Raw genomic sequence first — 6,039 nt, forward strand, 5'->3', positions numbered from 1 at the left:
GTGTGTGTGTGTGTGTGTGTGTGTGTGTGTGTGTGTGTGTGTGTGTGCTGGCAGGTTTTCTGCTGGGCCTCAAAGAATGAATCCCAGTCAAAAAATGTAGTGGCCTGGTCTTTTTATTTCCCCTGGATACACTTGAACTTTTGCTTGACTGGTTTGGAATACGTACCCTGAGTACGTGGGTGGTTTGGCTTCAGGATGCTCAAAGCTATTTAAGTTAGGTCCATGGTCAAGTTTTAAGCTTATGGCAGATTTGGGTTATCAGGGTAAATTCTCTGCAAAAGTGAGAGCCACAGTCAGTATCTCCTATTCCAAGCAGGGATAGACAATGTCAGACAGAATTCTAAAGGATATAGTTTTCCTTCCCTTCTCCTTCCTGTGGTGGTATTTCCCTCTACCTTCACTCTGTCACCATTGAACACCCTCTTTCTTCATGCTCCCAATCCTCCAGGCTTCCCAGGTTTTCACTCTTCCTCAAGTCCCTCCTATCAAGGAAAACAAGTTTTATGCCACTGATTACTCAATGAAAATTCAATGTTTTAGTCCTTCTGGTATTAAAGAAAAGAAAAATTAAAAGGAGTCCTAAAGAAATAGAGCTCCCCCCCCAAAAAAATGAGTCTGTAATAGTGGAATTTCAGATACTATGATATTTAGATGAGAGATAGATGACATATGAGGCCAGTAAGTAAGACCAAGTAGATATATCAGTAACAGAATCACGGAATTTCAAAGTTGGAAGGGTCCTCAATGACTATTTTATCCAATCTATACACAAAAGGGAATTCCTCACTGATGTACTCTGCTGAAATTATTGATAGTGTTTTTTCATACTACCATATTCACCTGCTTTCCTTCTCTTTCTCCTTTATTGTCTTCCCACTTCCCCATTGTTTCTCTTTCCCACTTCTCTTCCTTTTCCTAATGTAAACCTTTATCCTGATAGTGGGACCTACTTTTAAAGACAAGAGTATTTTACTCCTCTGAAAAGTAAACACTTTTGCCCTACCAGGCCTAAATCTCTCATATGTCACCATTCCCATATATGTAGATTGAATGTCATGCATTTTTTAGCCCTGCATGCACAAAAAACACATAGACCAACACAGAGTGCATTCCTTGTTCAAAGAGGAGGTGTAGCCCATATCATAAGATGTTACTATGTCTATGGTTCCTTCAGGAGGGAACAGGGTCATGGGCAACATCTCGTACTTCCACGTCTGCTCCATAGATCCTCTTAAGAACATGGTCTCCTTCACTGTTGTTCATATCAAGTCTGGTTTCCCACCATTTCTCTTTTTGTGGCAGAATGCAGAGACTAGAATATAGACCTCATTAACACATGCTTATTCTCTTAGAGGATCATGCTAAGTAGCCATAAACCTGATCCTTTTGTCTTCCAATTTAATATTGCTCTCAAATGAGATGAGAAGGCAGTATATGGTCTAGAGATAGACCTAGCTGGCTTTGGCAGCAGAAAGATGTGAATTCAGGTCCCCACATCTAGTATAGGTTGTGTGACCCTGGATAAGTCATTTAACCTTAATGTCCTCCAAGCATCCCTCTTCAGACAGGAAATTGCAGAGCAGGAGTGATCTGCAGAAGTACAAGGAGTCAGAGTTCCCTATGCCAATGAAATCACAAGTACATCCAAAATCAAGAGATGGTGCATGGGAACGTGCTTTAATTACAAAAATGCTCTACATATGTGAAATATTCCTATTTTGTTTGTTGTCTTCCATGCCCACGGCCAACCCCCCTAACTCTGAGTAGCTGAATTGCCAATAGGAGGCATTACTGGCCTCAGGGGAGGCTGCGAGACAGAGAGAGTGTGACTTCTTCACCAGTGCCCAAAGAGATGGTCCCAAGGTACAAGTCAACCATGTTACTTTCTGCTCGGAAATCCTCAATGGCTTCTTGTTGCTTCCATTATAAAAATAGTCTCCTCTCCCCGGTCTTAGAGCTCTCAACAACCATCTCCATCCTGCCTTTCTATATTTACTTCACATTACTCCCCTTCACACACCCTATGTCCCAGCCATCTGCAATTCCCTGAATTCAGCACTTCGTCCCCCACCTCCCTCTACACCTGGAAAACATTTCCTCCTGTCCTACACTTCTTAGAACAATTCACTCCCTTCCCTTCAGCTAACACTTCCTGTACAACAAACTTTTCCCTATTGTTGGCTCTTTCTCTCAGTCTTTCTGTCTCTCTGTCTCTCTTTCTCCTTCTCTGTCTCTCTCTGACTCTGTCTCTCTCTCTCTCTCTACCTCTGTGTGTGTGTGTCTGTCTGTCTCTCTGTCTCTGCCTCTCTCCTTACACATATTTAGGATTATAGTGTCATAGATTAGAGCTTGAAAATTCAGACTGGCAAGGCCATTTAGTCCAGCACCCTTATTTTCAGATGAAAAAACTATGGCCCAGGGAGTTAAGTGACACAGCTTACACAGCTAGTAAACCTCAGAGGCAGGACTATCTGTGTACAGGTTGTATTCCCCCAGTAGAATGGAAGCTCCTTGAGGGCAAGAAGTATCTTGTTTCTGTCTATTCCCAATACCAGTCAAGTGGGCTGCACAGAGTAAGCTCTTAATAAATGTTTATTGAGGGGCTACCAGAAGGCAGACACATTGTTTTTCATTGGTCTAGCCATTCTGGAAAACAATTTGGAACTTTGCTGAAAATGGACTAAAATATCCATGCCCTTTGATGTAGAGATCCAACTGCCACATATATATTCATTATGCAGTCAAGGACTGGAAAGATCCCACATACTCCCAAAATATTCATAGCAACATTTTTTTGTCAACAAAGAACTAGAAACAGATTAGGTGTCCACTGATTGGGAAATGACTAAACAAATGTGGTACGTGAATGTATGAGATATTATTGCATTGTAAAAAAAAACAACAAGCAAATATGAAGAATTCATATTTGATGAAGAATACAGATAATTAATTTTTGTTTATAAAAACAAAAAAGAAAGAAAAACAACATTAAGCCAAGACCCTTTCTTTTTCAGCACAAAGATAAAAAGGAAAAAAGTCAACATTTCATCAGATCAGGTTGGGTCTTTTCTAGGGGTATCTGCAGGATCCAAGCTACTTTCCCCCTTGGAGAGAGAAACAGATTGCAGTCCAGCCTCAGCTTCTAAAACAGTTGGAGAATCTCCTCACCAGCCACGTGCCTCACCTTCTCCTCTTGAGCTACCAAGATTTCTTTAATGCTTTTCTTCCCGTCCAAGTCCAAAAACCAACCCAGGTTGTGAACAATGATATGGTGGTTCTGGCAATAGGACATGTCAGAATCGCCACACCATTATGATAGGCAAGCTTGGTGTTCTTTGTAGTTGACCTTACTGAGAGTCCTGTACCCAGTGCAGCCTTGAGCCTGGTCTCAGACTTGGACTTTGGTCTAGAATAGGAAGTTATGTTAACCAAGGAAGCCCAGGCAGGAAAACAACATTCACAACAAGTACACTAATGTAAACAGAAAGAACAACAGCAACACCAAAACAAACAAACAAACAGAAGAACCCACAACACCAAACACTGTGTAATTATAATGACCAAATTCAGCCTGAAGAAAAGTTGAGAAAATGCCGGGTTCAGAAGCTACGAGTGTGGAATATTACATTTGCTTTTGGGCATAATCAATGTGTTGGCTAATTTTGCTGAACTGCCTTTTTTCTATTTCTTTTTAATCTTTATTACAGGGGATGGCTTGCTGTGTAGAGGAGGGCAGAGGGAGATATATAATACAACTTCCTTCATTTAATTCCTGGCATTTAATTTAAAAACAAAAGGACACAACAATAAAATAAAAAACTTAATTTTTTTTCAAAAAATGTTTGTTGAGTTAATTTCAAAGTATTTAATTTACCAAGAACAGCCTAGCCCTCACATCTTTATATATGAAAGAGGAAATTAATCATTTGTATTCTGTGTACTGATATCTTAATTTTGTTCAGCAGTTTACAAAGTGAATGAGCCACAAAGTCTAAAATACTTGCAAATACTGCACTCTTATGATGCTTTATACTTGTTTAGTTCTTTGCAACTTATAAAAATGCTTCCATTCTCTTTTCATTCGATTCTTTTTAAAAATGTGTTTACACTATTTGTCTTTGCATCATAGTCATTACCCACCCTCCCCTTACCCAATTGAACCATCCCTACAGACAAAAAAAAATAAAAAGCAATTAAGCAAAATATCTGAAGCATTAAACTTGCCTGACAGTATGTACAGTATCCTACTAGTCTCACCTGTTTCTGCTGTGAGAGAGAAATTATGTATAATTATCTCTTCTCTGAAACTTTAATGGATTTTTCAGTTACTCATTGTTCCAGTTCCTTCTGACCATCTTTTCATTTACATTGTTGCAATCATTATGTATAGTATTCTCTGAGTTCTGCTTATTTCATTCTACATCAGTCCATATAAACCTTCCCAAGTTTCTCTGAATTTCTAGTATTTGTCATTTTTTAACCACATGATAATATTCCATTATATTCATATACTCTAGGTTTTTTTCAATCATTCCCCAATTAAGTGGACAACCTCGTTGTTTCTAGTTCTTTGCTACAAAGAAGAGTTCTGCTATGAATACTTTAACATATGATGAAACCTTTGTTTCTGTCGGAGTGTATGCCTAGAAATGGGATCACTGAATTAGAGAGTTTACTCACATTTTTTTATATCATTCCAAATTAAAATACAGAGTGGCTGAACTACTTCACAGATCCACCAACAATGCATTAGTATATCTGGCTTCCTACATTTTGACAGTTCCCATCTTTTGAAAATCTTTGCCAATTTGCCTGTTAGAAAATGAAACCTCAGAGTTGATTTAATTTGCATTTCTTAGTGATTTGGAATGTGTTTTCATGTGGTCATGTAAAGTTTACAATTCATTTGAAAACTATTCATGTCCTGTGACTGCTTTTCTATTAGGGAATGGCTCTTAGTTTTATTTTGTGTGTGTGTGTGTGTCTATGTCTGTGTCTGTGTCTGTGTGTCTGTGACAGAGAGAGAGAGAGAGAGAAATCATCAGGCTTGGTCACTGTATGAATTTTTTAAAAATGTTTTAGAAGACTATATATATATATGTACGTAATACACATATACACATATACTTTATTATATGCTAAAGACTATACAGGCATACCTTGGAGATACTGTGGGTTTGGTTCCAGACCACCACAATAAAGTGAGTCACACAGATTTTTTGGTTTATATTATGTCCAAAGAAACCCAATGTACATACCTTAATTAGAAAATGTTTTATTGCTAAAAAAAAATGCTACCCATCATCTGAACCTTCAGCAAATCATCATCTTTTTGCTGGTGGAGGGTCTTGCCTTGATGATGGCTTTTCACTGATCGGAGTGGTAGTTGCTTAAGGTTGAGATGGCTCTGGCAATTTCTTAAAATAGAGTAACAATGAATTTTGCTGCTTTGATTGACTCTTTCTTTCATGAAAGATTTCTCTGTAGTATGTGATGCTATTTGATGCCTGCATTTTTTTTACCTTCATTACAACTTCTTTCAAAATTGGAGTCAGTCTTCTCAAATCCTGCTGCTGTTTTACAACTAAGTTTATGTGTTGTTCTTCAGTGCCGTTGTGTTTCAGAGCATAGGAGACCTGGGGAGAAGGAGAGAGACAGGAGAACGGGCAGTCAGTGGAGCAGTCAGAACACATGTAACATTTATCGTCTAAGTTCACTATCTTATATGGGTATGGTTTATGGCTACCCAAAACAATTGCAATAGTAATATCAAAGATAACTAATCACAGATCACCATGAAAGGTATAATAATTTAAAAGTTTGAAATATGGTGAGAGTTACCAAACTGGGACACAGAGACACAATGTTAACACGTGCTGTTAGAAAAATGGTGCCAGTAGACTTGCTCAACACAGGGTTGCCATAGACCTTCAATTTGTAAAATAATGCAGTATCTGAGAAGTGCAGTAAAGTGAAATATTCCTGTACATACACACACACACACACACACACACACACACACACACACACACACACACA

General features: G+C 38.5%; 1 protein-coding gene across 4 annotated transcripts in view; it reads left to right on the top strand.

Annotated features, from left to right (window-relative positions):
• LOC114052094 (uncharacterized protein C7orf50 homolog) overlaps window positions 1–6,039 on the top strand; it is a 338,906-nt gene that overhangs the window by 324,953 nt on the left and 7,914 nt on the right. The gene's annotated exons all lie outside the window — the stretch shown is intronic.

The sequence above is a fragment of the Vombatus ursinus genome, unplaced genomic scaffold, assembly GCF_900497805.2.
Source record: "Vombatus ursinus unplaced genomic scaffold, bare-nosed wombat genome assembly UNPS02014807.1, whole genome shotgun sequence".
Classification (NCBI taxonomy): Eukaryota; Metazoa; Chordata; class Mammalia; order Diprotodontia; family Vombatidae; genus Vombatus; species Vombatus ursinus.